The 9,688-nt window shown below is 42.8% G+C and overlaps 1 long non-coding RNA gene across 1 annotated transcript in view; it reads left to right on the forward strand.

Annotated features, from left to right (window-relative positions):
- Positions 1 to 4,521, forward strand: part of LOC120410452 — a 30,546-nt gene extending 26,025 nt beyond the window's left edge. The window contains exons 2-3 of the long non-coding RNA XR_005602589.1: positions 2,573 to 2,721; positions 4,323 to 4,521. This is a non-coding gene — a long non-coding RNA (uncharacterized LOC120410452). The remainder of the gene's footprint in view (positions 1 to 2,572; positions 2,722 to 4,322) is intronic.
- The last annotated feature ends 5,167 nt before the right edge of the window (positions 4,522 to 9,688 follow it).

Consider the following 9,688-nt stretch of genomic DNA (forward strand, 5'->3'; position numbering starts at 1 on the left):
GCACCAGGTAAGAACACTACCTTTAGTCCAGTGTATGAAACAAGTGGGAAATTCCTTAGAAAAGCTGAATTTGCTTTATGCAGCTCATTGCCATCTGGATTACCTTCCTGGACCTTCCTGATTGCCAAAAATAGCTTCCTCTGATGCCACAGGGCATGAGAATGATAATGTAAGGCCAGTGCAACATAAGGTGTCTGACTCCTGTTGCTTCTCACACCATGTGCCTCTCACCCCTCCAGGCACAGTTAGAAGAATCCTCTATGAGGGGACTTACCTGCAGTTATTCAAACCTGGGCAGATGTTTTACATGGCCCTCCATGACCTCTGAACCACAGAGTGCACCAAATGAACTGTAGATATTGGCTGCTTCATGGCATTGTTACTCAGAGGAGGCACATCCACATTCTACTGCAAAAATACAGCTCTCAGTGTCAACTATCCAGGAACTCCTGAAGGTAGAAACCCTAATCCATGTATTTATGATCTTTGAGTAAGTGACTCTGGAGATAAGCTGGAACGAGACATCATTTCAGCGGTGACCCTTTCTCCTCGAGCACTGACATCTTTCCTGAGTGCCGTCATCTCAAGGGAGGGCACTGGGGCTACCACATCAATCATTTCTCAAGTGTTGTCAAGCCTGATGGGGCAAGAGCAAGCCTGAGCCAAGGATGCTGCTGCCTGTGTGGGACCTTTCTGACTGAACGGCTTATCCACTGGGCCCAAATGGTGCGACTGGGAAACAAAGCAGCAAAATCCTAGTTGACAAAAGTGGATGGAGGCAAGCCAGGACTAGAACAAAACAAAAGCTGCAAGTAAAATATAGATCATCTCAGCCCAGTTAAAAAAAAAAAAAAAAGAATTCTTGTGTGGCCGGGGTAGTCCATGCAGTGATGAGCACAGAGAAGGCTTGAGGACTTGGACCTTGATTTATGCCCCTCTTATGACACTGAAACACAGTGGGGAAGGCAGAGCTATCTATCCAGCACAACAACAAAAATAGAAAAAGTCATGTTTGTTTTTCTTTTAGAAGGAGGTGATATGGGACAGCTTCTGGTTCACCGTGTCCTGTCTTGGTTAAGGGATAGCTTTAATCTCTGGTCTGCTGGGCTATGTGTGTTTGAGGTGAAAAGGTGCTGACCCAGGGAAGACCCTGAGAGAGAGACTTCGGTGCAGAGCTGAGGTTTTCTGAGACTGGTCCATGACCCCACCAACTTACATGTGGTTTCAGAATGCAGACAGCACACACAGCTTGGAGACTGGAACACACCCCAGAACTGTTATGATTGCTGTGGAAATGACAGTTGCTCTCTGTGGAGCCACAGCAAGATGGATCACTGTGGCAACATCCTCTGTTCAGGAAGGGACACTCCTGGTACTTGGGCACCAGCCAGAGGTTCAGACGTGGGAGGGAAATGTGCTCCACCGGAGCTGTTCAGCCCCACACAATGACTTCACGGTGCCTAATTACTTCCAGAGGGAACCACTGGCTGGTGCAACTGTCCGGCCTCCCAATTTCTGGCATGGTGAAAGGTGACCAGCCTGGGACAGACTGAACATCTTCCCTCGCTTTCCTCATGGTGTTAGGATTCATGGATGGGACCGTCTGCTGAAGCCTCAGAAAGAGAAGAAGATTGTGCTGGTGCAGCCAGGAAGGGGACCAGCAGAGACAACCTTGTGTGTGGCAGGAGCTGGCCTTGGTCATCTGGCCAGAGTTGGACCTGGCACCAAAAGGGACATAAATGAAGTGGGTGGGAAGTTGTGGAGGATAACCACAGGACAAGAGCATGGGCTGCATCTGTCCACAACGCCCACACACCATGGGAATGGCACTGCTGAGGCCTGGGAAACACTTCAGCATCCTGTGTGTCCCCCGCTTCCTTTGTTTTTCCCTTGTGGTATCATTCCCTGCAAGCACTGACCTGAGCAGATGTAATGTATTTGAGCTTCAGTCTAACTGTTTGTACTAAAAAAATGTCTTTTATGATTAAAGGTGCTTGTTCTGTTATTGGTAGTTACAAAAAATTTTCCTGAACCTTACTGTTTCTCTATTTTTTAAGAGTATCTGTCTCCCATAGTGCTGCTGAGTTTTACCTTTTAATTACAAACAAACAAAAAACCCAATCCCCAAACAAAATTGATGTCATATGTTTTTATATATTCACCATGTATTGTAATATATTAAACCTTTCTTATAGACTGACTGATAGTGGATAGTGGTACTTTAGTCCTAAACACAGTCCTAAAGAGTTAGATTTGACCTCATCTTTTTTTTTTGTTACATACATACCATTCTTCCGAAGCAGACTGCTCTTGTTCCTCAGAAAATTGAGACATTAATTCACAAATTAGTGTGGCACTATTAAAATAAACCCCACCCTCTTCTGAAAGAATGAGTTTGAATTGTGAACCATTCAGTCTACTTCTGCCTTCAGAAAATGAAATGTCACTTAAGAAATTATTAGCCTGAACTCCAGCTTGGAGAAGGGGACAGGGGAAAGGACCTTTCCCATCATGTCTCAAATTAATTCTTTAAGCTTCGAACCAGTTAATCCTGTCTTTACTGTTGTTGCAGCACAAACTGACTCAATGGGATGTCTGGACTGAACCATAGGCAAGAATCTCTCCTCCCAAACAGAGAGGATTCCTGGAAGAAGCTCATGCTGGAATTCAGAAGGGAGTGGGCAAACCCAAGACACTGAGGCATCAAACACACCAGAGCTGGTGAGTGGAGAAATAAATTGGTGAAAATAGAAAAAGAGTGCTTATCAATATGATGGTAGGTGCTTTATACATATAAAACTTATATACATATATATATCTAAAAATATATTAAAAACCTTGCTTTAACCAGAGTTGAGTTTTTAATTGCCAAGGCCTAGAGAGCTAGAGAGGTCACAAAAAACATGACAGAAGGCACAGAAGGTGAAGATCATTAGCATGATCAGAATTTAAGAGCAGGCAGGAAAATAAAGAGACCAGAAATATCTTGCTAATAAATAACAGGGTATTCAAAGCAAGACCTGAAGTATGTTAATTAGTGGAAAGGCAAAACACCTTTACTTTTAGCCAAAGACTGCCTGATCTGCCATTTCACACATTATTTTAGCAAAACTACCAAAGCAAGATTTTCTGTGTGTCATGTCAGCCTGCAAATTCAAGCTGCCTTTGTTTTGGGAAGAAGGCAGGCTGTGAGATGCTGAGGTTTGGCTGAGGTGTCAGGTCTGGCTGCCCTGTGAGGAGGGAGGATTGTGGGAACAGAAAGCTGGAAGTCCTGTGCTTGGGGCAAGCCCTGGTGCACAAAGCGCAGCCTGTTTGGGTCAGGCAGGAGCAAGGGACATTTGCATTGTGCCCCGGCTGCTGCTGGGTTTCCTTCCTGCCTGAGGGGCCAGTGATTACAGGCTGCAGCTGCTAATTATTTCAGAGGGTGGTTTGAACCTTTGGGGAATCAAAGCCATAGCACTTCTCTTCTGGACTCTTTGTCCTTTAGGGGTTTACTGCTGGCTGAGCAGGCCCATAGCTTGCTTTCTCCAACAGGCTCAGCAGCAGCCTGTTTCATCCAAGCAGGTTGAAATCAAAACCCTGAACCTTGTTCATCTCTACAGGCCTCTGAGAGAGAATAGTAATCAAAATTGATTTAATATTCTTGGGCTGAGTACTGAATTTCTCTTCAGAACTAATCCTCAGAGGATCCAATACACTTGCTAGCCCCAAAAGTCACTTGAGTGGGTGGATAAAACACAACAAAACCACCCCAAACCAAAAACCTGAATTCTTAATCTGTAAATCTCTGGAGAGAATTTTAGCTTTTTATTGTTTCCCTATCAATAAAATGCAGGAAATAGTACTAAATGCTTCACCTGTACAACTTCCCATTATTTATCATATCAAATGTCCCTTCTTCCAAGCCTTTTGGTTTACTCTTGCACATAGATTATGCAAGCATGTCCTACAGTTCAGCATATGGAACAGAACAGATCCAAACTCTGTTCAATCAAATGCAAAGTGCCTTCATGTGCTGCTGTTTCAGAGTGTGAGCTCTCGGAGAAGGCAATGCTCTGAATTGTATTATGAGCTGAGAGTATGAAAACACCCAGGTAGTCTTGGAAAAATGGATAATCAGTAAGTATTCACTGGAGTTGGCAGGCAAGCACATTTTGCAAATGCTTGTTTCATAAATATTTATTTTAAAAATTGAATTTTGGGAGTTTTCAGACAAAAGAAGCCATAAAGAGTGAATAGAAACTTCAAGATTAAAATTATTGTGCATGTGATTTATTTTTTTTTGCTTTACATTCCTTATAAACTCTTTTATTCTTTTTCAGTTTGAAAGAACTGAAAAAACTAACATCTACAAAAACCTGTCTCAGGCAAAACGTGGAGTCAGCGCCAGGTATGCAGAAGAATGAGTCAGTAATAAAGAAACCTACAGCTTATAACCAAAATGCCTCGAGCTGTTTGCATTAAGTTCTCTTGAATAAACTATGTGCTGCATATTTCCTGAAGAGCATGACCAAAAATGCACTGAGACCGTGGATCTCCAAGTAGGTTATGGCTAAAAGCCTGACTAATGTTTGATGTGTCTTTTTGGTTCATATCCGAAAGGATATTTGTTTGTTTTTACTCATTTCTTACTCATGAAAAAAACCAACAACAACCCATTGAACTTAAGTGGGGTTTACAATAATGGATTCATTTTTCATTTGTTAGAGAGCATTTCCTCTAGGCTGTAGACAAATTGTTTCCCGGCACAGAAAAATCTGTATTGATGTGGTCAAGATTTAAAATTTAGTAATGTACTTCCTCTACTGGGGATGTTCTGAATTTTTTCAGTGCTGTGATTCATTCTGGTGGTGGAACTAAACTCAACTTACTTATGTTGAATGGCAAAAGAACAACAAAAACTTTCCAAAATTTGAAAATACCACTGAAAAAGAATAAAAGTACAATTGTCTTCAGCCATTATGGGCTGCCCTAATTTGAATCACATGGGAAAATGCTTTGTAATGGCTTTCTTCTTTCACTCTTCATTGGCACCAAACCATACCAAACCAAACCAAACCCTTTTCTTTGTTCTTTTCCTTTATGCATTGCTTTTCCATCTGGTTTTAGAAGAAGCTGGTCCTTTGGGTTAGCAAAGATTTTGAAGTACTAGAGATCTTGGGTCATTTCCACAGATTTCCTGAACAGCCACTTTACCTCCATTACTGTTCTGTAAAATGGGAATATTCCACTTTACCTTAGAAGGTTTTTGCTAGAAAATCTATTTATTGCTGTAAGATGTCCAGCTAACACAGGAGTATTCAAGGCATATATACAGTTTGTATTTTCCCTTACAAGTGTGTGCTGTGTAGAGTTTAAGCTAATAAGTCCCAATGATGATTCATGATGAGGAATTCACTCTTAAGAAGAACAAATTTGAATAGATTTAAATACATACATGTGAAAGAAATATGTGCAGCCTCCCAGCACTCTTTGAAATATAAATGTGAGAATTCCTTTAGGTATAGTGCTGGAAGCCTTCACGTCAGACGATATGGGCAGGTGCCAGGCAGAAGGAGCCAGACTGATATGTGCAGCTTTCTGCTGGAAGACCCCAAAGACTGCAACCCCCTATCACTCCCAGCCGTGGGGCAGGTAGTGGGATGAGCTCCATTAATGCCTCCTTCATTACTTACTTAAATTAGTTACTACTTAAACCCAAGTAGAAGGTTTATTCCTGTGCGTTCTGGACATACAGTCTTTTGTCTGCTTTTCTATACCAGCTTCTTCGTGTTTGATATTCATTTTATTCCCCTCCTTAGAGTATTATTTACAACTGAATAGCAGAATGTTATAGGCTGAGCTGACAGAGCACTAAATATAGCAATAGCAGGGCACTTCCCCACTCTAATCATCTGCTTCTGCTTTTATGTAGATAGTAAATGATGGGCCACAGAGGGAATTGCCATTTGTCTCTAGGAGATACATGTCAAAGGAGTTTAAGCGCTACATCCTGCCCACACGAGGGAAATTAATTTAGGCTTGATGCAGCAGTGCTAGCTTTTCCTAGCACTGAGGAGTTGCAGATGAGATCTTTAGTCCTTCAGCTGAGTGCCATAGAGACCATGTTTTTGAATACGGTATTTACAATGGCAAATGGCACCATTTCTAGCCTGAAGTAACAGGCAAATTCAGCCAAAAAACGGTGCCATTCATTCAGATCATCCCCCTCGTTGACCCCGTTGCCCACATATGTCTGTCTCGGCCTTGGGAAGCAGCCATTCCTTGGCCGGGGCTCGGCTCTGCCCCACCAGGACCCGGGCCAGCCTCAGGGCTGCCATTTGCTTTGTTTGTGCGTTGGGCTCATTCCTCTGACTTGCCTTCCCTGAGCCAGCTGACTTGCCTGTGCTTTTTCCCCTCTGCCAAGTCTGCTTTGCTGCCTTCTTTCAGGTCTGGAGCTGTTCTGCTGCCTGCTCTTTTAACAGCTGTCCAAGTGCGCAGGAATAGTCAAACCAACGCTAAAGCTTCGCCAGCTCTGCTCACTTGGGTCCTACAACTTAAACGCAGTGTGTGAAAGTTTAAGCAGCAGCTTCGTTGATGGGACTTAGCCCTAAATCTACACAAATCCAAGGTAATCTGGAAGCAGCTCACTGCTGCTTTAATATCAGGCTGAGACGGCTTCAGCTGAGATGGGGGCTGAAAGAGCTGGGAGTTGTGTGCGTGCCTTGACAGAGAAAGTTTGTGATCTAAAGGTTTCAAAATCTGCATAATGAAAACTTCCAGAAAGTTTAGTGCAGCAGTTCTGCTTTTTCCCATGCAGAGCTACAGGGCACAGGTTAAGGCTCAGCTCCAAGAAGAGTGAGGTATTGCAATGCAAAGGAGGAGAGGAGATGCTGAGTACAAGGACATCAGTTAAACTTTCTGCCCAGCCTAAGGGTTCTTCATGTATTTTATCCACTGGCTGACTAATGTAAAATACAAAAGTATTCTGCCTGGCAAGCTAGGAGCAGAACTGCAGTCTCCACCCTCCCAAAGGATGACTTAAATATGAAGCTATGATGCCATGTTCTTCCTTTCCTTCTGTCTGCTCAAATGCATTTTTAATTCTTTAATGCAAAGTAGGAAGGCACCAAAATGAAGATCTCTCTCTTGCTCCAGAAAAGCCTCAGATAGGGTGGACAGAGACTTCTCCTGGGAACACCAGCAACTCTTCTCCTGCCTTCAGTGGAATTAAAATCACTCTTCCTGTGTTCTGAGTGACCACCTAACCCTGAGGTAGGGGAAGAATGGGGTGCTACCTCCTCCTGAGCTGTGTGTTGGAGCACAGCACCAGCTATGCTGGTGTTTTGTACCTAGGCGGTCTCAGCAGTGACCAGTCATCCAGTGAGCTAAACCACCAGCCTGATTGTACAGGAGTGTGGGCAAGAGCAAAAGCACAGACTTAGTCACCCAAGGGATATGAGCTCTTCATGGTCCACTCCTGGATTTAAACATTCTTTGTGAAGTCACCATTCAGTAAGAATTGTTGTATATACTCATGAATGTACAAAATACAGATGATTATAGTGGTCTATAAAACCCAAAACCACACTGTTTACTTCAGTAATTATTTACTTATTACAGGCCAAGCATTTCAGAGCTGCTCCTCCTGAGGTGCTAAGGTCACCTGCTGTGGTGATTCTGTTCTAAGCCTGCTGTGTCCCAAGTCACCAATACTTCCCAGTGAAAACACTTCAGATGAACACAATAAAAGCCAATAAAAAATGGAAGAATTGTTGATTGGAAATGTTTCCCTATTTCTGCCACCAATGAAGGCAGTCTGCTTGCTTGCAGGGTGAAACAGAGTACAAACTTTTTTAATCCTCAGTCCCAAATTCACCTAAAAGATTTAGGGCCAAATATTCCTCTTACTTGCACCAGTGTAAATTTAGGGAAATTTCATCCAATTCAATGCACTGCCAGGTGGTGGATTTTGCCTCAGATCTCATTATTTTTGGGTTTTTATTTATATTCAGCCACTGTGTGTATACGCAGACACAAAGCAGTAATTTTTGCCAGCAATAAGAGAGTGGAGTTTGCTATATAAATCGGTATTTCTCAGTCAATATGTTGCAACCCCTGAAGGGGTTATAAAAACCATCTGGGGGCTTGTAAAGAACTGAAAATTTTATAACAATCTAAAGCAAAGAAAATGTCATTTCTTCTACTCTCCATAGCACAGCACCATTCTCTTGGCAACCCGTCAAAACCATACATGAAACAATAAATTCTTTAGGCTTATCACTTTTACCATATTTTTTTTTACTTTAGCTTTATAAAACATGGATGAGAACTGGGAAGTTTCTTTTTTGTTTTTTGTTTGTTTGTTTTTTGGTTTTTTTCCCCTTTTATATAGGATTTCCTATCTGAACTGCTTGAGATATGTTACTTTCAAATTTTTGGCCTCAAGAGGCAGTACATTTCTTTAAGGGCCTCTTCCTTGGTCTTCTCCTAACCTGCTTGTTAAAACTACAGCCTATTTTGTCAAGCTTAGGCTTGTTTGTGTTGGAGCCAGTTTTTCTATTTCACTGTGACTTTTTGCCTGTCAGCTTCCTCTTTCAGCCTAAATCATACAGGGAAACATCAACATTTCCCTTTGTGGGAAGAGATGTTTTGCATCAAGTGGAAAAAATGGATGAGATTTCCTGTATCCTCACTAGCAATGTGGTGTACGGTTTGAAATCTGCCCTTTCTAAGGTGAGATACCATCTGAAGAACCTCTCTGCTTTTAAATATAGCCTCACAGCACATGCAACTTGTCAGTGAATTTTGCTTTCATGAACGCATCTTTCATCTCTGTGCATAGGTACTTATCTATGAAATTAATTCTAGTAGCAACCGTGTCCCACTAAAGGAATCAGAGAATAAATTCAGAAAAAAAGGCTCATTGCTTTTTTGGTTTTTTCCCTGCCAGGGTGAGATGTCTCACACCAGCACTGGGCAAGCAGCAGAGCTGGTGAGGCTCTGAGACCCTGAGCAGGGTAGGGAGAAAAGGAGAGGATGGTAGTGCTCCCCTTTTGGCAGCTGTTTGGTTGGGCGGGCAAATCTCAGGCAGCTTCACCTCAAACTCCTCTTGACTTCAGCTATTTCTGCCTGATTTCCACAAATTTTTGTTGATGCAAAGTACTTAGTAGGTGTGGTACCTCAATCTTTCCAAAAACCCTGACTAGTTAACTGTTTAGTGGGCACAAATTTGATCACATAAACCATTTGCTAAGGAGAAGGAACAATGACTTCTTGCCTGGGTGGGAGGTGGTTGCCCACAACCAGGAACTGAATGGGCCATGGGCTCTGTGGCAATAACTAAGGGGAGGAACTGCACTTTTGGCTTTTACTCTTTAGCTCCAGTTTCACTGGACTGGAACTGTGCTGTCCAAACTGGGTGGAATCAAAACTTGGACAATTTCGTGTAATTTGCTTGGAGCACAGCTTCTTTATCCCTGTCCCATTTCTACTGGAGACAGACTACAAAGTCTGCACGTGCAGACGCTGGATTCAGATCCAAGCTGAGGGTGTTTGGGGGCTTGGCTGTTGGCTTAGGTCTTCAGGCTGTCAGACTACAACCAGGATTCCTGCTCCAAGATTTGAGTTCAGCTAGCTACTCAGGGTCTAGCTCTTCTGCTGCCTTTCCATAAGCCAGATTGTACCAAAATGCTCCCTAAAAATCATT

Source organism: Corvus cornix, chromosome 9, assembly GCF_000738735.6.
Source record: "Corvus cornix cornix isolate S_Up_H32 chromosome 9, ASM73873v5, whole genome shotgun sequence".
Lineage (NCBI taxonomy): Eukaryota > Metazoa > Chordata > Aves > Passeriformes > Corvidae > Corvus > Corvus cornix.